Source organism: Puntigrus tetrazona, chromosome 4 (genome assembly GCF_018831695.1).
Source record: "Puntigrus tetrazona isolate hp1 chromosome 4, ASM1883169v1, whole genome shotgun sequence".
Classification (NCBI taxonomy): domain Eukaryota; kingdom Metazoa; phylum Chordata; class Actinopteri; order Cypriniformes; family Cyprinidae; genus Puntigrus; species Puntigrus tetrazona.
Genome location: NC_056702.1, coordinates 15,068,411 through 15,093,078, shown reverse-complemented (window position 1 = coordinate 15,093,078; position 24,668 = coordinate 15,068,411). Strand labels below are relative to the sequence as shown.

Sequence of the window (24,668 nt, the reverse complement as noted above, 5' to 3'; positions counted from 1 at the left end):
CTAGGGGTCTTGGTCTAAGAAGTCCTGGCAGTTTCTAGCACAGTACTTCTGAGGTCAGAGCCCCCTCTACCGACCACAGATCTCCAAGCAACTGAACCCATGAGTCATGTCACAAATCAGGTCCTAAGGACTGGTTTGTCAAGATAAACACTGTACAAATTGTAACAGTAGATTCAGAGCTTGGCGAATACTGATAGGCGTTCCCATAGCATTTTTGGTCGCAGTGTCTTATTCCCAGGTTATCCACAATTTCAAGTGTAAAGTTTTTTACACTAAATTTGAATCTCTAAATTTACACATATTAAAAAGCGTTCCTTCCCACATTCTTGTCTCGTAAGTACATATAAAGAAGAGGGCGTTTGTTCGCTGTAGAAAGTGTGTGTTAATAAAGTGGTTCCTGCCAAGTTGTCTGCATACGTGTGATCATGACATGGTGTCAGAAATATATGATGATGAAGGAGGATGAAGAAAATGTCAAGTTTCACAGCTCTCGAAAGTTTGATTTTGCACAGCATGAGGCAGCGTTTATGCGTTTCAGGATTGGTGATGTACCAGGTGAATTCACTGTGTGTATGGAAGTAGGCAGACAGACCAAACCCATATTCAGCACATTTTACTTTTTTTGGCGGAGGAAGAAAACAGGTTAGTTAACAGTAGTTCCTATTGTTAATAATGCGTTGCGGCTTGTTCCTATGTAGTTATTGATTAATGAAGGATCAGTATTCTAAGTGTTACCAGAAAAGAATTACTACAATGCAGTAGTTAAGCGGTTTGATGAATATTTAGTGCCCAAATTGCAGCTTGTTTCCATAAAGGAATCAACAAAGCGGTGAAACTGTTGAAGCATTGTCAGGAGTTTTATATAAGCTGGCAGGTTTTGTGATTTCGCTGCTAAAAAGATGAGCAGATTCGCGATCACATCGTGATTGGGATTGCAGATACAACGTGTCTGAAAAACTGCAGTCAGAGCCTGATTTGGCTAGCTGGAGAAAGTGATACAAATTGCTCGTCAGAACTGATTAAAACACAAAGCGCTGATATTTAAGGTGTTTGTGATGTAAATGAAGTGGGCTACAAGTCTATTCATGAAACAATTCAAGAAACACACAGGAGAGTAGAAATTGTGACAAAGAGATGAAAGTAATAAAGTGACCTGTTCAAGATGTGCGTGTGTGCAAGAATACAGGGGCCTGTCCTGCCAGAGAAACAATGCATAAGTGTAATAAAACAGGCCATTTTGGTCGCCTGTAAAACAAAGACTGGAAGAAGTGACCAGTGACAGAAAGAATGATGAAACAATAGAAACATGTTTTTTGTTGGGTCAGTTCAGATGAGTGGCATGTGGAGTTGCCAATGCAGGACTACTGTCAAGTTTAAATCCGATCGTATACAGACATCTCTCAATTATGTCTGCACAAACATTGTTGAAGCTCCCTAGTTTGCCCTCATCTTGCAAAACACTTTTAGACATCAGGAGTCGGGCGGCAAACTGGACTGTATTGGTAAATTCTTAACCATTACAAGAAGAAAAGGACAAAATGTCAGTTTCTGGACCTATGTAGTTAAAAAGCCCATGAAATGAAGCTGGTGAGCAGAGATGATTGTATTGACACTGATGACAGAGTTTGCGGGGACTTCAGACTGCTGGATTGTGACCCAGTTAAATTGAGCTCAAACAGGATGCCAAACCTTACAGCCTCTCTACGTCTCGTCGAGTTCTTTGCATTACTGCCAAAAGTGGAAGAGGAGCTAAAAAGCATATGCTAAGTTCAGGAATCAAAAGAAGAGGTCACTGAAACAGCGTGCTGGTGTGCACCAATGGTGCCTGTGATAAAGAAAAACGGCAAGGTAAGAATTTGCGTTGACTTTAGAGAAGTTGACAAAGCAGTAAGCGTGAAGATTCATTCTGCCCACGCCAGGATCTCTTTACCACAACTATCTGGCGCATGTATATTCTCCCACATTAGAGCGTCTAGTGGATTTTGGCAAATACCATTGAACCAAAGATGCAGGAAACTCACCATCTTTATCCACCACCTGATTATCCATTCTATTTCAGACACCAGCACGGAATTACTTCCCAGCTCAGAGATTTTGAGATTCAATTCTTTGGACATGTTATTGGAAGGATGGGATCCGGCCAGACACCCGACAAAGTAAAAGCTATAACTGAGTTGCCTTGCCCAACAAATCTGGCCTGAACTGCGACAGGTCAAATTATCTGGTACATTCCTCCCAAAGTCTCTTATCAGTTCTTCATCCAATGACTGAACATTTGAAGGTGACACTGAATGGACACGTTAATGGCACAGGTACAGGCATTTAACAGGGTCAAGAGCATTTGACCCACATCACCAGCACTGGCGTTCTATATTAAGCAGGACCACAGTAGTCAGTGTGGATGCAAGCAGCTATGGCCCTGAGGGCTGCCCTGTTTCAGCAGCAGGAAGATCGACTACATCCCATTGCTTTTCTGTTCAATGACTCTAACTGAGACCCGAGCGGTGTTACTCACAAAAATGCCATAAGGAATGCCACTCTACAGATTGAGATCTTTGGGCAGTCTGCAAGTACATCCGTAAGTTAGCCTAGTCGAACATCTCAGTTGACAAACACACTGCAAGGGTTTCATGCAGCTAGAACTCACCTTTCTTAAATTGATGGACTTTGCTGTATAAAAGAATTGTGATTCCTGATTCACAGAGACTGGAGGTGTTACGTCAGCTTCAAACAGGTCCTCAGGGCCTCACAAAGTGTAGGGAGAAGGCTAAAATGTCAGTGTTGTGGCTTGGATTAGGCGGGAGACATCACAGAAACAGTTGAGACATACAAGTTCTGCCAAGTCTACAAGCCAACACAGAGAAGGCCCTGATGGTTACATGTCTCCCTGATGAGCGTGGCAGAAGATAGCTGGACATATGTGAACTAGTCGTGAACTGTACTCTCATGATATTGAGATTGCACATCTACAAACTATGTCAAGCCAGCAGTGATTATGCATCTGAAAACTATGTTTGTTCAGTGGGATTCCATACAGGCTTGTGACGAACAATGCTACTCAGTTCACATCTACAGAGTTTGCTGAGTTCAAATTAACATACAACTTTAAATCCCCACTACTTTCAATCCCAATTATCAGCAGGCTAATGGTGCTGCTGAAAGGAGTGTTACTATTGCAAAGAGAGGTGTTGAGACAACCAGATCCACAGCAGGCTCTTGCCCAGACTGTCATGCTACACACCTATCAATGCCACATGATTGAGCCAAGCTCAACTGATGATCAGACCAGATCAGAACAACAGTTATGACACTGTTAAAAAAGACCTGCTACCCTGTCCAATTGACTATGAACAAGTCAGACTGAAAGATAAACAAACCAAACAGGCTTTTAAGAACTTCTATAACCGGCGATACTGGTTTTCTACCACTCAACATACAGTACATCACAGACAAGGTGTATGACAGTTTAGCCTGTAATTTCTGAACACCTGAGAAACCACTGGACAGGCTGAGAACGGTAAGCCGATGGACTCTCTCTGACTGATTTAACCACAGATGAGCCTGCAACTGTAACAATGTGCCTCTACAATGTACTGGCATGAGTTCAAAGAAAAGTAAAAGCAGGTGTTAAATGTTCTTTTTTTAAGTGACAAGTTATGGTGCAGAGAGGTTGTGAATGATTACATGGTTGTAAAAAAACATGTTTTGCTGTTTATATTGTTTAAAGAAAATAATAATAATGAAGTTGGTTTCACTGTAAGAGGAAGATGTGGTGAAATGTAGACAGTGTGGTTGGCTGTTATGTGTCAGGGTCCAGAGGTTGCTGGGCAACAGGCGGTGCCAGTGCTTGTAGCATGTCATTAAAGGTACGCTATATAAGAAGAGGAAGTTTGTTAGCGCTGTAGAATATGTGTGACACAAATAAATGTAATTGTGTCTTTTTCTAATAGAATTCCAAATGGATCAGCAGAAATGCAAGTGGCTTTATCAGCCAAAGTCTAGTGTGCATTGAATGTCAATAAACCAGGCATCAATATTAAGATGCCACAGATAGCAATTGCAAAGCCGGATTTGCGGCGATCACGTTTGCCTTTGCAGGGTCTGTGGTCAGTGATGCATAACCATAAGCAGAGGAGGGGAGAGGAGGGAGTAAGGATGTCAGGGAGTTCCAGCTTCCTCAGAGCCTGATATATGAAGCTGTTCTTACTCTACTGGACCTAACCTGGAGACTCTGCAGTCTCCTCCCTGTAACAACATACTGAAAGCTGTGTGTCAAGGTGGCTGATTACCTGCAATACAGAGAGGGAGCTTTGTGGGTGAGGTGGGTTTTGTAAATGTCCTGGAGGATGGGAGAGGCATCAAACTATCTTCTCAGCTGCTCTCATTGGCACGTGGAAAGTCTTTCGGTGAGACATTTTGCAAGCACCATACCACACAGTGATGCAGCTGGTCAGGATGCTCTCAATGGGGCCTCCTGTAAAAGGTGCACATGATGGGAGCTGGATGATTGCATTAAATGCTGAACTGAAGTCTATGAACAGCATTCTAACATAAGAGCCTTTTGTCCAGATGTATGGTGAGCAGCATACATAAGAGGCATCATCAGTTGAGCAGCTGGACTGATATTTGAATTGAAGAGTCACAGAGTGGTATTGTGATATAGTTGTTTGAAGTACTTCCTTGAAGACCAAGGGTAAGTGCAACTGGAAACAAGGATGGAGATGATTTCTTCAAGACTGCAATGATGATGGTAGCTTTTGAGGCATTTGAGGCATAATTGCTTGACTAAGTAGGTGTTTAAAATATCTATGAAGACTTCAGTGAGTTCTGCTGCACAGTCTATTAGAACACTCCCAGGAATGTTATCAGGACCCCCAAGATTTGCGTGCATTGACTACCAGAGGTTTCTTCTCACGAGGATAACATCATCAAATCAGGATAGACCTGGTTGTCGGGAGGAGGTAGGGTCTTCTGTGCTGTGGTGCTGTTGATTGCCTCAAAGCTTAAAATGGTGTTCAGCTCATTCAGCAGCAAAGATAGGAGCTGTCAGTGGTGGGGGCTTGTGGTGTGATGGTTTGAATCCTGCAGGCCCCGAGTGTCTCTGCTGTCCACTGAAACAATTGGGTAACCTTCTAACCTTCTGTCTCTCTGATGCTGCTGGACAGGTTGGCTAGCTGTCATAAGGCCCTCCTCATCTCCAGCTCCTAAAGGCAGCGTTCGAGGCCTTTAGGGGTCTGTAGACCTCTCCTGTCAGCCATGGCTTCCAGTTGGCCTGGACAGTGATGGACTTTGTGGCTGTTATGTCACATCACATGCACTTGGTGATGTAGGATGTAACAGTCTCTGTATTACACTCTGAAGGTCTGTGGTGCTATTGTATGTGGTAGCCTGAAGAAGAATAAAGCAGAAGAATACAATTATACAATTATTAAATCCAGAGACGGTCTAGCAACTAGTGACCGTAAACAGTGAGAGCTAATGACTGATTCCTTACAAGTTCAAATGTTGGCACTGCAGAGACACTCAAACCTTTCCATTTTTTGATTAGCTCTCGCCTCTTGACATGTCTTGTTCTGGTTAGGCGTATTTCAACTGATGCCACGGGCATCTTTGAAATTCAAGGAGAAGAACCTGAATATCTTGATAGTATTTTCAGTGATTAACAACATAAATTCTGCTCTGCACCTTACAAAGCTACAGTATTCTGCCAAAGGGACTGTGGTTGCTAAACATCGTCTGTATTTGTCTGTCATGTTCTTATACTGTACACAGCGATAGCTATGTTTAGGTGTAAGGTAGAATTAGGATTAGCGACTATAAAAATATTTGTAGAAAATGGAATATAGAAAATGGATTTATTTCCTGCATATTTCAGTCAGTTACAATTACTAACTTTATCCTTTTATATTCAATATAAATAAGGTTTGGTGGTAGGACAGGGTCCAAAATCTACGTAACTTATTAACAAAATAAAAATGCTGACAGTAAGAAAATATTTTTATTTACAACACTAAAAATATGTAGCAATTTATACATTTTAAAAAATTTGAAATGCGTTTAGAATTGTAGATATAGCACATCAGTAAAAAAAAATGTATATTTTATGCTTGTAAATGTTACATATTCATACCTACGTTTAAACATGAGATCAGGCTGCTAAATCTGGCTTTAAAAACCTTTAGTGTGAGCCCAGCAAGCTGGATGCAAGTGATTAAAGACAGTAGAACCTCGTCATATACCTTATCACATCTCAACGGATTGGTGTGTGTTAAATGTCACTTTCAAGATTGACGCTATGACTGGTTTTTGTGTTCAGCTCTCCGATGAGTTGCTTTGGATACAAGCGTCTGCTTAATGAGATAATGGGTTCTGCTGTCTTTGTTGCATTGTGCTGAGCTAAATTATTATCATTTTTTCCAAAGGCTATAGCCAATTTTCTTTAGTTTCCGAAAACTTACCATGTTTTAGTACAGTTCTAGTTGGTATTCTAGTTGGAATTTATTATATGAGAATGAACTTACTTTCTACAATAAGTACATCATTTGCTACAGGGTCACATCGTGACAAATTTCTACGACCTCACAGTCCATGCCCTTTTGCGCATGAGCTAAGGTAAAGCGCTACGGAGAGAGTCCCTCGACTTCACTCCCGACTTCACCCTCGACTTTGCGCGCGGCTGAGCCTCTATTACGATGGACACTGGATGCGGTTTTATTTCCTCTCATTAACAGTGCGTATAGGTTCCTTAGAAAGGAACAGCGCCGAGTGCCTGATGTGATTGGAAATATTTTATCTTTGCGCTTTTAAGACGAAGAATCATGCAGTTTCTGTCTTATTCGCCACAGAACAGGCAAACACATCGAGACTTCTGAAGTGAGACCCTTGGGCTTTGTGAAATTCTGTTTTGCTTTGTTCATCGTTGTGATCGTGATTGTTTCTTTGTTGTCGAACTTACTAGTTTTGCTGTGTCGTTCATGGCAGCGAAATACGGCGCCAGGTGCCAGGGTGTTTACCATGAATTTGTCGTTTTGCAGCATACTGATATCTGTACTGAACATACCGTCCACTTTAGTTAGGTTGTAAATCGCAACAGCCTTTTGGGACTGCCTCTGTCGCACCTAAGCTTTCTGGAACCTTTCTGACAGCTAACAGCATGCGCTTTAGGCATGGCAGCCTCAGTATAGACCGATGGATCACCGTGGTCTTCCCGTTGAGTTACCCGAGCAAAATGCGTTATCAGGGACGCGCTGGTTGTAATTATTGTTATTCGTGGCTCCACTCCTTCCATTCTCCCTCATTCCGCTGCTTTTCTCCTGGTTTAGTACAGTCCCGACCGCATCCTGTACGTTGCATCGACCAAGGAGGGCGCACGGATTAAGTTTACTGTATTCACCGTTGTCTTTCACGCCACAACTTCATGCTCTCGCTCGTGATTTTGTACGTCACGTGCCAAAGGTTTTAAAGTTGCACGCTTTCACTGCATAAGAGGATTGACATTATAACCATGCAAGACCCTCTTCTTACCCTAGTTGATATACATCCAAAGGTATTATTTATTTTCAATAAGCATCATATGGATGTTCGGATAAGAAACTCTCTCTTTGTTACTAGGTGGCATTAACATTTTGTAAAACTCTTTTGTAGTGTTAAACAGCGCTGTATTGCTGATCAAAGGAGGAGGAAACAGCCTTTACTAAGAAGATTAGCATTTTTATTGGCTCTTTCACTCCATCTGTTTCGCCCCTTATGTCATCACAAGGTATGTACTATTACATTACACAAACTTTTATAAACACTATATAATAAACTGAGAGGAATTTGTCATGCAAAAATTATGTACATATACATTGTAAGGATAATGCTCAGTGCCAACAAAAGCATTTTGGAAAGCGCTTAATGACATTTAATTATCATATGAACATGCTTGATTTGAACAAAAAATTTCGCTATTAAAAGTGGGAAAAATGCCTGCTAGGTTATTTAACTGAGTCGTGATACAAGAAAAAAGACAAGAAAATCTGAATAGCTTTCTAAGAATAGAGGCGCTCTCTTGTGCTCTTGAGTGCCAGGAACACTTTTTACCACTGGGTGATTTGTCACGATGTTGTTGAGACATTATTACTACTTCTCTCTCCCATTTTATTTACTCATTTTGGCCTATCACTGTTGTATTAAAACCTAATTTCTTAGCATCTTTTATCCTTTAAATTAATATAATTGTTTATTCGATATTGCTTTTATAAGTGGTAAGATACAGTCGGATATTTTCAAGAGACAGTAGAAACAGTATAACAAGTCTATAACACCCGTCTATATTTCATATTGTATAATATAGCAAATACATACAATTAATATGCCAGTACGTCGATTACAGTTTTTGTTGAATATAAATGTAAATGCAATCTTCAACAACGCAATTTTCACTTGAGAATTAATAGTTATTTAAAACAAAATAAACTACAGTCTAACTTTTAAGACAAAGTCGTAACTAGTCAGTGACTAATAAAACTAGTCAAAACTATCACCTCATCTTAGCCTGTAAGCTTACAATAATGCACGTATTATATATTATAATACAGTATATGGCATGTGGGGATGCTACTGAGTCAATATCGCTAAGTGCCTTTCATTATTGAATATAATAACGAAATTCTAAAATTATATGATAATGACCAAAGCCAGTTGCTAATAAAAGCAAGTCAGATTGTTAGTATATATTATTTTCCTGCGAATTTTGTAAGTGCAGTCCACCTAACTATCATGATGTTGTGAATGCCCTCCTGATCTACAGAAATCTCCACACATTTTTGACTTTCGTCAGGGGAGGGTTAAAACTTTGCAAGTACATGATATCTACATTACATCTGTTTTCCCCCTTGAGTTTATGATTGCATGTTGTCAAGCTTAACATGTCCACTCTGTCATAGTGAAATATTTGCATAAAGGTTGAGAAATACTGAATATTTAATACAGTACACATTCAACTAATGAACCACTTTTTGCTGACTGAAGGTACCGTGTATTTATTAAATACTACTTTAACAGAAATGTCCATCCTGTCATCAAGCCTTCCATGGCAGGGTGGATATGTACATAGTTTTGCCAAATTATAATATTTTAACAATGGCTGTTGATTTGCACATAAGAATTGGTGTGAGAAAAATTTAATTGGTGTGCAGTATAATTTAAAGTGCAGTATATACAGTCTGTAAATTATACATACAAAATGATTTGATCTAGCCCCAAGATGCACCATTCTAAATTTAATTGATTAATAAAAAACATCTAATAAAGATGGCAATAGAAATGCAAAAATGTCCTATAAAATAAATTTACAATTGCAGTGTAGAATATATATTTCTGAAACCATTCTTTAAATAGCAATATAAGGATAGCAGTAAGCAGACTTGGGGAGGTAGCGGAGGAGGGCTCTTCTGCTGGGCCCGGGTTGCCTTGAGGAGAGGAACGGGTCCAACATATGGGTTCAGGAGTGAAAGCGTGGGCGATGGGTTGAATGCGTATTGAGAGAGTTGAAGTTTGTATACCGGGTTTACTGGTTCCAGAATGATAATGGGGCCAACAAACCTGGGGACTTCATTTCCTTCATGTGGAAATGTCCCATGTGGAACTCACCTTTGGTCAACCTGGCTCTTCTGCCTGTACATGGCCCGTTGGAGCATCGTCTACACTCTCTCGCCCTCCCCTGGAACCAGTGGTTGACTGTCAGGACCGGACCACAGGAACAGGAAACTGGAAACGGTATGCACTGAAAGGAAGTGAGACAAGTTGCGGTTGTCCGAAGGGAGTTCTGGGCATACACGGCCCAACCTAAGAAATGGATCCAGAAGTTCAGGTGACCAAGTGCGGAGGAATCACCCCACCTCCTGGATTTTTTCCTCTCTGTCGTTCCCGTTAGATTGGGATAATATCCCGAGAGGCTGATGGTCACACCTAGGAGAAAAGGCATTCCATACCCTGGATATGAAGTGGGGTCTCGGTCTGACAATGTCTTTAAGAGTCTGTACAACTGGAACACTTGCTTAATCAACCAGCTCTGCCGTTTCCAGGACGGTGGTAAACTTTGAGAGAGTAATAAATGTCAGAAAAATCGATCACGATTGCACCAGTATACAACGTTACCTTCAGAGGGTATGAGTCTGTGATGAAATCTACTCCTAGGTCTGACCAGGGCGATTGTTGCAGGCTTTTGAACTGGCGCAATCCCCTTTCATCACATAACTTCTCACATTCCTATGCATCAACCACCAGAAGCGGTCTTGTAGCAACAGGAAGTGCCCAAGGATATGAGTAGTAAGGATGTTTTTTGGATTCTCTGGACTTTGTTTTGAGACAAATTGTCAATTGACAAACTGTAATCTACTGGCAGCTGTGGTTGGCATTGCACTGTTAAATACAGTTGGTTACTGTTACTAAAATTAATAAAAGATGCTGTTTTGTTAGCAACAGCATACAACTGTTATTAGCAGTATATACCTGTTCATTTACATTTCAATCATAGCTTAATTATTCTAAATTACAAATGCTATGCCCTACATTTGAAATTGAAAAAAACTAAATAAATAAGGCCAACTTATATTCCTTCTTTATTTCTATGTAACATTATATTAATTATCAAAAATGCAAGCAATCATATTTTTAGTGCATAAACTGTGGTGCAACAAATAAGCGAGAGAAATACAAAGATAACTTAAGAAAACAAACATAATTTTGAAATGCCTCAACTTGACATTAAATAACAAACAAGCTTCAACTCAAGTCTGTGAGTTTGTGTGTGTGTGTGTGTGTGTGTGTGTGTGTGTGTGTGTGTGTGTGTACTTTAAGCTTTAAGAAATTGAAAATGTATTGAATGTTGAAGAGAGAATCAAGGGCTGTTTATTAAAGTTTTCCACATGAATACAAAGGAAATAAAGTAGAATCGTTGTAATAAACTGTTTTTTAGATTGAAACATCTAAACAAAAATATTATCAACGTTTGATAAAACAACCACAGTCCAAACATATACTACCACAAAAAGAATTATAGGTTAGAGGTTTGTTAAAATAAGATTAAGCAAGCTGATTGTTTTAGGTATGAACAAAACAACACGTATCAGAGACCATTGTTAAAGCGATAAGATGCCGTCCAAATCTTTGCTAAAAGATATATAGATTATCACAACTTAGAAAAGCTAGACAAAGAAAAAGAAAGAGTGCCTAGTAATCCCGGTCGAGAAGTCCATTTATCTTTTAAAAGATTTGACACTTTCAGACTGACTGTCATGGTCTTCTTTTGAACAGTTTTCCCAGTCTTACATTTACATTTACATTTACATTTAGTCATTTTGCAGGCGCTTTTATCCAATGTGACTTACAATTGAGAGTACAACAGCGATTCATTTTTGAGAGACAAACAAGCAGAGTAAGTGCTTATAACACCCAGTCACAGGGGAGTGTTCAAATTAGTACATGCCAGAAGGAAGGAATAAACAAGGAGGAGAAATTGAGACAGAGACCAGTGAAATTATAATTTTGTTTTTATGATGAGGTCAGGTGTTGCTGAAAGATGTGAGTTTTCCTTGGTTTCTTAAGATTGACAGAATCCAGCATTCGGATATACGGGAGAATCGTTCCTGGCCAGGAACAGAGAACGAAAGTTCTGAAGTGATTTCGAGCCTCTTTGAGATGGTACCACGAGGCGTCGCTCGCTGCAGATCTCAGACTTCTAGAGGTGTGTAGATTTGTAATAGTGAGTGAAGTAGACGATTGCGAGTCTGTGGTTGTTCTTAATACAGCATCAGTGCCTTGAACTTGATACAAGCTGCTGTCGGTAGCCAATCTTTTTAGATGTAATTTTTCCTTTTACAACCTTGGTCTTTTTCTGAATATATTCCAAAAATCATCTGAAAAATAATAAAGGAAGACTTTCTGTGATCAATGAATTATAATAAAATAAAAAGATTTAAAAACACTGTACTGTAGTGTAATGCTTGTTATTTAATACATTAACTAATGAAATGTTTAAACCTTTAAAGACCCAGAAACTTTAACTTTACTTTTAAAATACTATTATTACTATATTGAATCACAAAATAAATTTACCAGTGTGGATGCTGCTTCCTCTTGATATTGCAGGTTAAAGACGTAATACACTGAAAAAAAGCAGCAAGTCAGAGAGAAAGGTTAGTGGACACTCTTGCAGATTACTCTGTTCTCAAGTTGATCATCCATTTGTTTCATCCACTGCTCTTTGAGTATCCTTGGACCTTAAAAGTGTACAGATTATGTTAGAAACGCTGTTATCCTTGAGACTAACATAAGAAAAGGCAGTGAAAAAATTATGCAGAAGCCATGACAAAATCAAATAATATTCATATCTTCTAGACAGCAAACTTTTTGCAGTTTCAATATTTTTAGTCAACAAACCAGTAAGGTTATGATACTAAACAGCACAAACTCATTCAGGCATCACAAAATATTTCTTCAGTTTTAAACAAGTACCTTTAATCAAACATTTTTTTATACAGTGGCCAGAATGGGCACATAAATGATGCTCTCCTAATGGTAAAAGATGTGCCAGCCAGCCTAAGTGGTCCTTGTTTAGTCGACATATACAGAAATGTACTAATTCTTATACACTTCTCAAAAAATAAAGGGAACACTTAAACAACACAATGTAACCCCAAATCAATCACACTTTGGTGAAATCTGCTGCCCACTTAGGAAAGCAACCTTATTAACAATCAATTTTACATGCTGTTGTGCAAATGGCACAGAGCGAACATCTCTGTGTTCTCTGGCAAGCGCCAAACGTCCTGCACGATGTTGAACATAAGCACAACCCCACCTGTGGACCTTGGGCCTTCATACATTTCTGACCGTTTGAGCATACACGTGCACATTTGTGGCCTGAGTCATTTTGCAGGAACTCCTGGCAGTCCTCCTCCTGTTCCTCCTTGCACACGCGGAGTAGCAGTCCTGCTGCTGGGTTGTTGTTGGACTCCTGAACTCCTCCATGTCTCCTGATGTACTGGTTTGTCTCCTTTGTCCAAACTTATTTTGATAATAATATTCAACAATGTACATAATATAGGATGTATAGATGGCATGCAGTTTCACTTTTCATGCTGAACTCCTAAAAAAGATTATTTTGGTTGTTCACTCAAGTTATATGAAGACTAGATTGCTTTAAGACAATAAATCATCAAAGCCCTATATCTCCTCTTAACTTAGTAGATTGCCTTTGTAGTTTCAAGGTAATCCTTTCTTGCTGTGTGAACAAACAGACAATTTCTTTATTGAAATATCCTAATTTGTAGTCAACGATTCCTATAAGTATGACAAAATTTGATTTGATTTGCTTAGACCATTCTACATTGTTATAGTAAGAACTAATAATAATGTATGTAAAAGAACTAATAACGAAATGTATATAAAAGAGAAAAACCTACATTTTCTTGTGTAGATGGGATGAATCAATGGCTTCCTACTTGTAAAGACTGAAGTGTCCTCCTGAATCTGGAAGCAGCTGGCTTCAGGTGTAAGTGATTGATTGTCTTGTCTTTATGTTTTCTAGACAAATGAGAGGTAAATGTTGATATAACAGCAATTTACCAGACTGCATAAAGGGCATGTATTTCTTCGACTCTCTTTAATGTACATTTTGATATGAGAAATTAAGACAGGTAAACTAGAACTTTTGGCACCTAAATCAACGTTCCAGCCAAATGTGGAGTGCACATTGTGACACATTGTTTTCTGATTATCTTTTATGGTGTCTGTACGTGAGATTTTAAGCCTGCGTGTTTTGGCTTTCTATTAGAGTTATGTATGCAGCAATGTAATACACTATTTGGAGACATTACTGTGTGTATTCTCATGTGTTTCACATAAATCACAGGGTGCTTTATGTTTCCCTGCAGAAATGACAGAAACATAATGCAAGGACAACCGAGGAAATATCTAACAAATTACTGATGCATTAGAGTCAAGCTCAAAACATAAAATGGCTGATGACTTTGAAATTGGAGATGGGTGCAGATTTTTGTTAAATTAACTTACCTTTTGCCTTACAATGGCAGTTTTAATGTAGTATGGAAGTTGCGATAGCTTTTGTGTTGTGCCGCAGGTCTGGCAGCCTACACACTTCGACATCTGTCAAGTAGCACCCAGCTACGACAACGTCTCTGTCTTAATTGATCCGTTAACCCATTTTTATGATGTTATTTTTAAATACTTTTACTTTAACTTTTACAAAAAATACTGCACTATAATATGTTTAAGATATGACAAGCATAGATAAAGGTTCAAACTAATTATAATACATGTTACAAGACAAAAATATGATATAATACCGTTAAATAACATTGACATACTGTTGTTGTTGGAAACCACTAACCTGAAGTGAACAAATCTTCTCATAATGCCATACATGCGCGGATACAGATGCGGTGTGTAGATGTAAATGTCACGTGATAATGGAATTTGGTGTTCTTGACAGGTCACCAGCCTGGATCCATTGATGGATGACAGAGAATGGTCACACTTTGCTCGCTGAAGTCAATAATCATCTCCTTGGTCTTGTCGATGTTCAAAGATATATTGTTGGCTCTTCACCATGTTGAAAACTGCTGCACTTCATCTCTGTACATGCTGGCTCGTCGTTCTTGCTGATGATACCCACCCTTAGGAGCTTCAGTGTTCCGTGTGGTAGTGCTGGAGCGCTGTTCCCGATCCGGGACTGACCGGTCTGCCTGTCAGAAACCTCCAGGATCCAGTTACGGAGAGAGGTCAGACCCAGCAGGCTCAGCTTCTCTACAAGTTGGGATGATGATGTTAAATGCTGAATTAAAGTCAACAAACAGCAAACAGCATTCAGTATAGTTTCCTTTGAATCCAGGTGTTAGAGGGCAAGATGGAGGGTTGTAGTGATAGCATTGTCCGTGAGTGCAGTTTCTTGATATGCAAGCTGTAATGGGTCAAGTGAAGGTGGTAGCTGTGACTTGATGTGCCTCTGTAGAAGCCTTTCTAAGCATTTCATCACAATTGGTGTGAGTCTGACGGGACGATGATCTGTGGAGCAGGAAACCAGGAAACCACAGACTTCTTAGGCACTGGGACAATAGTTCAGCCCATCATTGTACTGCACCTGATAGCAGGGAGATTTAAAAATGCAATTTTTAGACTGATCAGTGGGGATAAAGCACTAGTTGCATCTGAAAGACTAAGCGAGCACTGTGGGATTATACCATTGCACTCCTCTGCAAAAGCCAGAGTAGAGAGCATACTGGAGCGGGCCATGGGACTGGAATTGACTGGAAGCGAAGAAGTGCTGACAGTGACTGAGTGAGGGGAAACAGTGACAGGAGGGGTGACTGAGCTGTGGGTATAGAAAACCTTGCTGGTTTTGACTAGTTCTTGAAATGGATAGTAGGTGCTGTAATGGGAAGCGAACTCACACAGGAGGTAGGTAAAATGATAACAATGTTTATTTGAACAGATGAGCATGGAAAGTCTATTGCAGAGGATCGGGTGAGTATAAAGTCCTTTGAAAGTCCTTAATAGGAATCATAGCAATACCAAACACAATTCTTATCTCGTCTAGGTACTAGGAGAACAAAGAGGAAGACAAAGCAGATCTTTGGAGCACACACCACAACGACAGAGGATGCTGACAGAGACTGGAGACAACTGGGTCTTAAGGGAGACACACAGGGTAAATAAGCGAGGTAAGTCGTTACTTCCAATACTTCATAGGACGAGGAAGAGTCCACTTCAAACATGAGCCGGGACACTGACTGAACTGTGCTTATATAGTGCTCTTGATGAGCGATGCTGATGAGGTAAAAGTGTGACTATGAATTTAGAACTCAGGTGAAGGAGATCGCTGTGATTAGGTGGTGGCAGAATCTGGCAGATCTGTGACAATGGGTTTCTTGTTGTTCTGTTGTCTGTCTTATGTCTTCTTCAACATTTGCATTTGTCCAACCACTGTCATGCCATGGTCACCCTGTCGTTTTGTCTTCAGCTTTTATGAAAATAAACCGTAGTTTAAACAAGTTTAAAGAAACACATTGTCAAAGAAATGAGGGTCGATTAGTATTCATTCAACGTTTGACCAGTTATATTTGTTGTTTTATTTCATTTTATTTCATTTTCAAAACAAATGTGAGACTTTCACAAATGTTTATAGGGATACAAAAATTGCAGTACTGCTTTTTAAATGCTTTTTCTCTAGGTAAAATTTATTGTTGAGAAAGGGACTGTATCACCAATGGGATAATCTATGTAGTGAAGCTACATATTAATGTTCCACAGTTGGAGTCCCGATACTGTTCAGTTCCAGCAGAGGGCACTGTGGGGAGAACAATAAAGAGGAGCTAAGTTGAAAGTCATGAAGAGTTTGTGCTGTTTTACTCGTTATACACTAGATAACACACAACATGGTGTCAGAGTGGGATGCTGCAAAAATTTGCAGAAGTTTTTTGGCTTGCTGGTGAAGTTTATAAGTTGTAAGTGAAGTCGTGAAGTCATGGAACAAGCGGCAAAGAAGTCAACAAGCTCCAGGTGATGCAGCAGCCGGGGAGAAAGGCTGTACGCCGGGCTTACGTGCTACATTTGACATCCAGCCACCTGAGCCATTCTACTTCTCAAACCCCGCGAATGGGAAAAATGGATTAGAAGCCTTTGAACGTTTCCGTCCAGGCCAGCAATCTTCACACTTCCTCGCAAGACAATCAAATAATGCTCTCATGTACTGTATGGGCGATGAAGCGGATGATATTTTAAAAGGATTCTAGGGTGACAAGCGAACACATGCAGCGATATGACTGACACAGTGAAGGAGGGTTTCAAAGCATTCTTTGTTGTAAAAGAAAAACAAAGGAGAAAACAAGGGAAAGCGGTCGGTCCACTCTTTGCATTGACTGCATTGTTTTCCTTGGCAGAGCTTACTGCAAATATGGACCATTGCACAATGAACTCATCAGGGACAGGTTAGTGCGTTGGTTTGAATTATTTACGTCTGTCAGAAAGCGAATGCAGCTAGATAAAGATCTAGCAGCTGGAAAAAGCTATTGACATGGCGACAGACCGAAGCGGTGAAGCAGCATGGGAGTAACCTGCGTGGTGGATGTGCTGCTGACACATGGCTCTGTAGACAGAATCATAAGAAAACAAACCATCTCACAATGGGCAAAGAGTTAAGCTGCCATGGAGCTAAAAGAAAAATGTAAACAGTCACAGTCAAGATGCCATAGAAGTGTGGAAAAGCCCATTTCACCCAGCTTGCATTGCCCACCGTCTGATACTATGTCATGCCTGTGTGGGAAAAGGGACCACTATCAAAAAGTTTGTGTTTCATCAGAAGGTGAACGAGATCCAAGAACAGGACCCTGGCATATTTTTGCCAGGCACTGTGATCGCGGAAGAGAGAGTTGTGAGGTGCAGTTCAAAGTCAACACAGGTGCTGATCTCACTGTTATGCCAGACCACATGTTCCGTGACATTTTCGGGGGCGGTAAGCTGCACTCCAGAGAGTGACTAAGCCCCTACTTGGACCTGGGTGTGCACCGCTTAATGTGATTGGAGTTTCAAACATGCTACTTCAGAAAAAGTGACAAGCATACACTAGAAGGAAGTGTATGTTGTTAAGTCTGCATTCAGCACTTGCTAAGGCAGACCTGCCATCGCAAACTGGGACTTGTCACACGTGTTGATGACATAAGCATACACACTTTGCAAGAGCGCTATCCAAAGTTGTGCAGTGGGTTAGGACTGTTACAGAGACAGTACACTATTAAGCTGAGCCTGGAGCTGTCCCATATTGTCAAAACTCCGCGGCATCCCTCTTCCCACTCATGCCAAAGTTAAAAGGAACTACAACGCATGGAAGTTTGGGGGTCATAAGCAGGGTTGAAGAACCGACTGAGTGGTGTGCAGGTATTGTTGTAGTGCCTAAAAAGTCAGGCGACCCACGAATCTGCGTCAACTTAACAAAAGTTAAATGAATCGCTGCGAGGAAAAATACATTCTTCCTGGATAGCGAGGAGCTACTGTTTTAGTAAGCTCGATGCAAACATATGGGATTTTGGCAAATCCCTCCTAGCTGAGTAGTCCACCAAGTTGGTAACTTTCATAACACCGTTTGGGGCGGTACTACTTCAATCGACTGCCGCTTGGTATACCATCGGCACCTAGACACTTCAAAATCGTATGGTAACTGAAGTCACTGAGGTCTGGATGGAGTGGTCTGTCACATGGGCCCGATGTGCTACGTGTGGGGCATTTTCAGAGGAGCATGATACACGCCTTCACCCGGTGCTGCAAAAAATGGAAAATGCTGGCGTTACCCTCAACTTAGACAAATGCCTTATCACAGCATGAGTGAGTTTCTCGGACATATTATCTCCAGACTCAGGAGTGCAACCAGACCCAGCTAAGACTGTTGCCATTCAGATGCCTGAGCCATCAAACATCAGCAAGCTCAGAGCTTTTCTTGGGATGGTCAACCAGCTGGAAAATTTATCCCCATCTGGCTGAAAAGATAAACCCCTCAGGGATCTTCTGTCCAAGAAAAACAGTTGGTTCTGGGAAAGCGCAGAGTCAAAGCTTTTTAAGATCTGAAAAAAGACTTGTCATCTGTCATTTTGACTCTGTATGATGCAAATAAGCCAAACAAAGTATCCGGAGATTCATCGCCATTATGGACTGGGTGCAGTCCTACTGCGAGGTGGCTGACTGGAGGCTGTTGCCTATGCATCACGACCTTTAACCCTGTTGAGCAAAAGATGTGCGCAGGTAGAAAGGAGGCCCTTGGGCTGGCCTGGGCATGTGAGAAGCTTTTTGATTGTGCTTACTTTTGATGAAACTGACCATAAACCCTTACTGAGTCTTTTGGTGGTCAAGAACTGAGCAGCCTTACACTCCCGCATCCCAGCGCTTCCGAGGTGAGATTGATCGCTATTCATACGGATGTCACATGTTCCTAGGAGAGCCTCTGGCCTGCAGACACTCTGTGCAGGCCCCACTGTCTGCCGTCAAGAGCAGAGCACTAACATTTATGTGGACAACATGTGGAGCATCTCTGACAAGCCAATCATTCTGGATAACTGAGAGGCTCCTCCGTCAGACAGTGTGTGCACAAATGTCATGAGGAGAAATGTGTGTCAAGAAGGGTGGCCCGAGTCCTGATACGTGGCACTGGGGCTGAAAGCTCTACTGGTCTGAACGAGCTTACCTGTCAGTCGATGAATTCTTCTTCTAAAGGTACAAGACTTATTATTCCTCTGCATTGCGGAATGATGTCCTCATAAGTACCTGAAGAACACCAAAGAATTGGCTAAATGCGAGGCGTGCGGCAGGTGTGTGAGTGGCCAGGACTTAGTCAGCAATTGAGCAGGCTGGTCTTGAAATACTGCATACTGCATCAAAGAGCGCACTGTCACACCTGACCGTTGATCCCAACAGAGTTTCTGAGAGGCCCTGGCAAAAGCTGGGGTTAGTCTGTTTGTCTTGAAAGGGAAAACTAATGGGACGCCATCTTGAACCACTGTGCCAACTCTTCCCAGATTGCTGGATCCTTCCTTACCTGATGGCACCACTGTACATGCTCGGAAAATGAGAAAAGAAAATTGGAATGAGATGTTTCAATAGCGCCATTGGGTGCAAGACCTCCACAAGCTCTCACCTGTGGTGATCAGGTGCTGGGTCACGAATCAAAGGTGGAACTGTGGTGAAGGAGCATTTCATGCGTTATAAATTGGATATTATCAAGGTGCTGTTCGTAAGGCCGTCATTTCCTCATTCCTATGAATACAAATTCAAATTCAGTTCAAATTAAATTTTATTTGTCACATATTTACATATACATGGTACGACATGCAGTGAAATGTTCTTTACAACAGTCCAGCACATCAAATAGAAACAAAATTTAAATGTAAATATAAATACAAAATATAAGAAATATATATAAAAAGAAGTGTGCAAAGTAGAATATAAAAAAAAAAAAATACAAAATGAATATAAATATAAGTATAAGATATAAAGTGCAAAGTGTAAGTGTAAAGTGGCTGTGCAATGTCCAGTACAAAGTGGCTAGATGCAATTGTCCAAATGTAAGTGGCGAGTATCTGGAAAGAGGGGTGAACATGGGAATTCGGTATTTAGGTGCTGGGTGTTCTCTGGTTCAGACTCCGAGATAGCCTGCGGGAAAGCTCCTCCTCATTCTCTCTGTGTTTGCCTTCCGGGGAGCAGCGCTTTCTGAGCGCGCAGAGAAAAGAAGTCCATTGTTGGGATGGCTCAGTCTTCCGCGATCTTCCTGGCCTGGTACAGCACCGCTTGTTGTAGGTGTGCTGCAGCACAGGGGCTCAGTGCGGATGGTCGCTCAGCGACCCGCACCACCTTCTGGGCTTCGCCTGTCCTGCATAGTGCTGTTTCCAAACCAGGAGGTGATGTTTCCCGTCCAGGACACTCTCGATGGTGCAGGTATAAAAGTTCCTGAGGCACCTGAGATGGGAGTCTGAAGTCCCCCTTAGCGCCTCAGATGGTATAGGCAGCTGCCGGGCCTTCTTCACCCAGGGTGTTGATGTGACAGGACCAAAGACAGGTCCTGCGTGATGTGAACACCCAGGTACGGAAACTGTCCCTCTCTCCACTGGGGTCCGTGCGATCTTTGTTACGGGATGGTAGAGCGCACCTACTTCGTGCTGAAGTCCACTATGCTCCTTTGCTGCTGGCGTTCAGGAGAAGATTGTTCCTCGGCACCATCTCTCCAGGTTGTTGATCCTGGTAGGCCATCTCATCGTTGTTGGAGATCAGGCCCACCACGACAGTGTCGTCAGCAAATTTAATGATGGTGGTGGGTTTGTGGTAGCCTGATCATGTGTACAGCGGAGTGCAGCAGGAAGCAGAACACAACCCTGAGGGCTCCAGTGCTGAGAGTGAGGAGGATGGTGTGTTTTCCCATCCATTGCAGCTTGTGGTCTGTCGAGTCAGAGAGTTGGTGATCAGTGGCCTTGAGGATGGGCTGAGTCCCAGGACCTCCAACTTGGGAGTGGCGTGGAGGGAACTATGGTGTTGAACCTTGCTGAACTATAGTCCACGAACAAAGGAGGGTGATTGTGGCACAATACCTAGTTCCCAGTTGACGAGAGCATCAGAACCAAAAGCACCTTTGGCACCTCAAGCATGTCCTGCCAGTCCCAAAGGCAGTAATCAGACAAATCTGGGAGAGAAGTTGTGAAACCACAAAGGCTGGATTTATAGTAATTTTGTTGTAGTCTTTTAAAGACAGTTTTCACAGTGACAAGAGCCCCCGAAAAAGAGGGAGAGTTAAAACAGTTGTTTGTAATGTAAAAAAAAAGAGTGTAATTGGTGTGTATGTTGTTCATAACTTCAGATGTAGAACACTTTTTAGAAGCAGTGTTAGTTTACATTGTTGTGCTGTAATTTCTAGGATCTCTGGTAAGAGCAATATACAGTTATCTTTTGTTTCATTGTTTTCTCTTTGTTAAAAGGAGATGTGGGATAATCTATGTAGTGAAGCTACATCATTAATGTTCCACAGTTGGAGTCGATACTGTTTCGGTCAGCAGGGGCACTGTGGGGAGAACAATAAGGAGGGGCTAAGTTGAAAGTCATGAAGAAGTTTGTGTGCTGTTTTACTCACGTTATACACTAGATAACGACAGTATCTTTCTGAAAATGTTTATAATCACTATGTAATAAAATGTATTATTACAGACATCAGACCAAATACATCAATAAGTAATTGAAACATTTTAGGATGATTGCAATTTAAATAGCTGAAAATTATAAATAGGGCCTCCACAGTGATTTTTGTGTGTATTAGAATTCTTCGCATTTATTTGAAAATATTTTTCTTAAAAATTGCCCCTGAATCTCAGATGACTCATGAAATTCTCCACCTTCTCGCTGTAACACCTTCCTAAAGTGCAGATCCATATAAGCTCAGATCAGCTGCTGTCCTTCAGCCATAGTAGCCCATGTACTAATGATCTGCACAGTGTCCACTGGCCAGCTGCATGCAAACCTAATTCCCTGTCTCCTCTGCCCCTTTCTTCACCCCTCAGCCCTGTTGACACTTCAGCTCTACCTTATCCCTCCCTTGGCTCCTGAAACTATCTGCCACCTTAGCTTCGTCAGGCTCCTTGTCCTTCCAGCTCCTGCCTTGGTCAGTTGTTTAACTTTTTGCATGTACCTTCAGGGTTGACTCCTCCTTTCCCACAGCTCCACTTTTATTCTCGGTTATCTGGACCATTGGCTGCGCTTGGGTACATCGGCTCCATCTGCTTTGTCGAGTCTCCATCATTGTGCTGCATCTCTGTGGAGTCGTCCCAAGAGTGTCTTCAACCACCAGTCATCTGCCCCCTATAGCAATCCACTTGGCTTTTTCAGGAGGGCAATATGCCAGCTATCTGTGTGTTATTAGTTTTCATTGATCTAGTTTTACCTGTGCCTCCTCAACCAGAATCATTAACATTTATATAACATTTCAATATAAATGTAGTTTTCAAACAGCTGTTTCTCTGAGAAAAATAATGAAATTATTGAAAAAATTGAAATTGTATGTTCTCGTTAACAAATAGATACACATGCACACACAAACAAAAGATAATATTTAAAAATTATATAATGTCAAAACACATTTTTTGATAAGTCTTGCATTTTGTTACAGCGATAATCAAATGAAATTAGTAAAAAAGCGAACAAACAAAAAACATGATTTTGTACGATTTCTGGTCAAGAGAAAAAAATACTATTGGGGCATCTAAATCCATTTTGATCTATAATTAACATCTTTTGCAAGTTTTAGTACAACAAATTTGAATAAGTCATAGTAAATAATTTATGTAGTTCTTGCCAGGATGCACGTTTGCTATGATGTTAATGATTCATCTCTGTTTCCAAGGTTGACTGAGCTGCTTCCCCTTTGTACATATCCAATCGGTGCTGGGAGTATTGTCAGCAAGTGTTTAACATACAGCAAGGCAACTAGATCCCTTTGCCTACTCCTCATAAACAGCAGTACAAGAAGGTCTTAGTTCACGGTGACCAATCGCCTGCTGAGGCGTGATTTATACCCTTCCCTCCAGGACACAGCAGCTCTATGGACACAGAAGAATGACTACAGTCTTCAGAATCAGTTAAACTTTGCAAAATCGGTTGGCAAAACTGCAAATGCCCAATGCCTTGTTTAGAAAGGTTTGTGAGAGTGTGTACCTGAGTATTTACTATGCTACTGAAGACCTAATTTCTTCACCAGGATAGTAATACCGGTAAGTTTTACAACCTTAATGAGGTCCTATATGTTTGTCTATATGAGAAAATGGCATGAAAATACTTACATAATGTAAAAATGCCGGTGTGACCCAGGTAAGGTTTAGAGTCACGGATACAAGCCACAGTTTGTACAATTATAAAAGCCATTACAACTGGGCTGTGTGCTTATAGTGAGTGATGTTAAAATGTAACATTCTTGTAACAAGGACACTAGCAAACTGCAAAGGCTGCAATACATCACATTTGACTTAACATCATGGTGCATTTTATGCTGTGGTGCATAATATTGAAAGAATTTTTGAAGCTTTGGTACCTGCAAATGCCATATAGTTTATCTCTTGATTAAACTCTCTTGTCAAAATACTTTTCACCCAAGGCCTACTGATCACCAGGCAGTGATACATACTTTCAACATTAGTGATGACAGCTAATGCTAAAAATCTCTCATACCTAAATGTACTAGATTTCTGAAACAAAGCTGTTCATATCGCTAGTACATTGTTTGATTTTGGTGGTTGCTGCTTAAGTTGATTTTAAAAGATTAATTTGTTAGAATCTTGATGTAGATACTTAGCACAACATAAGAAATATTTGGTGTACTTAATTTGCAATGTATTCTGTTAAGCAGTTGTAGGGTTTACAGAGCACTGAGTATTAGTGTACTAATACTGCTGTATTAGTGTCAGTTGTCAGAACTTTATTTGCGTGTTGAAATAAAGATACCTGTATGAAAAACAAAGTAATAAATAAACATATAAATGGATAATTGCATGCTGTTTCCTACATTAATGGGCATATGAATTGTAAAATCATTAAATCAGTGCTTTGCATAGTATAATCTGATTGATTTGTCCTGTATGCATAATGCTCCTGTCTTCCGTTCTGCTGAGAGTTTATTGTTTGTAGCTCTGTATTTGCTTTGCTTTTTGCTTATAAGTGATAAAACATAATCTTCATCCTCTATATTTCTCATATTTTCTAACAAACTAATTTGATTATTTGACCATTTGCTTTAAATCTAAAAACCTCAAGTGCAACAATGAGGGTGCAGTGCATTAGCATTTGTTAGCTTGTCATTAGCATTTCCACTCATCTCAGTTCTCTGTTACACTAAGACTCTTTCACCTAGAAATCGCTGTAGAAATATGTCTGTTCCCTGAACTAGACAATGTAGAAATCAAATTAAAGTATAATTTAAGTGATGTTCAAAAACTGCTTATAATACAGAAAAACAATCGATAAAACTTGGTTTACTGAATATCAGACCATTTTCTATAAAAAGTATTTTTGTAAATGATTCGATCATTAATCATAATATTTACATCCTATAAAATGGGCCATGTCTATAAGGTAGCAGGAGGTGTTATTTA

The 24,668-nt window shown here is 40.6% G+C and overlaps 1 pseudogene; it reads left to right on the top strand.

Annotated features, from left to right (window-relative positions):
* The first annotated feature begins 1,818 nt into the window (after nt 1-1,818).
* LOC122342866 lies at nt 1,819-23,216 on the top strand (annotated as a pseudogene).
* The last annotated feature ends 1,452 nt before the right edge of the window (nt 23,217-24,668 follow it).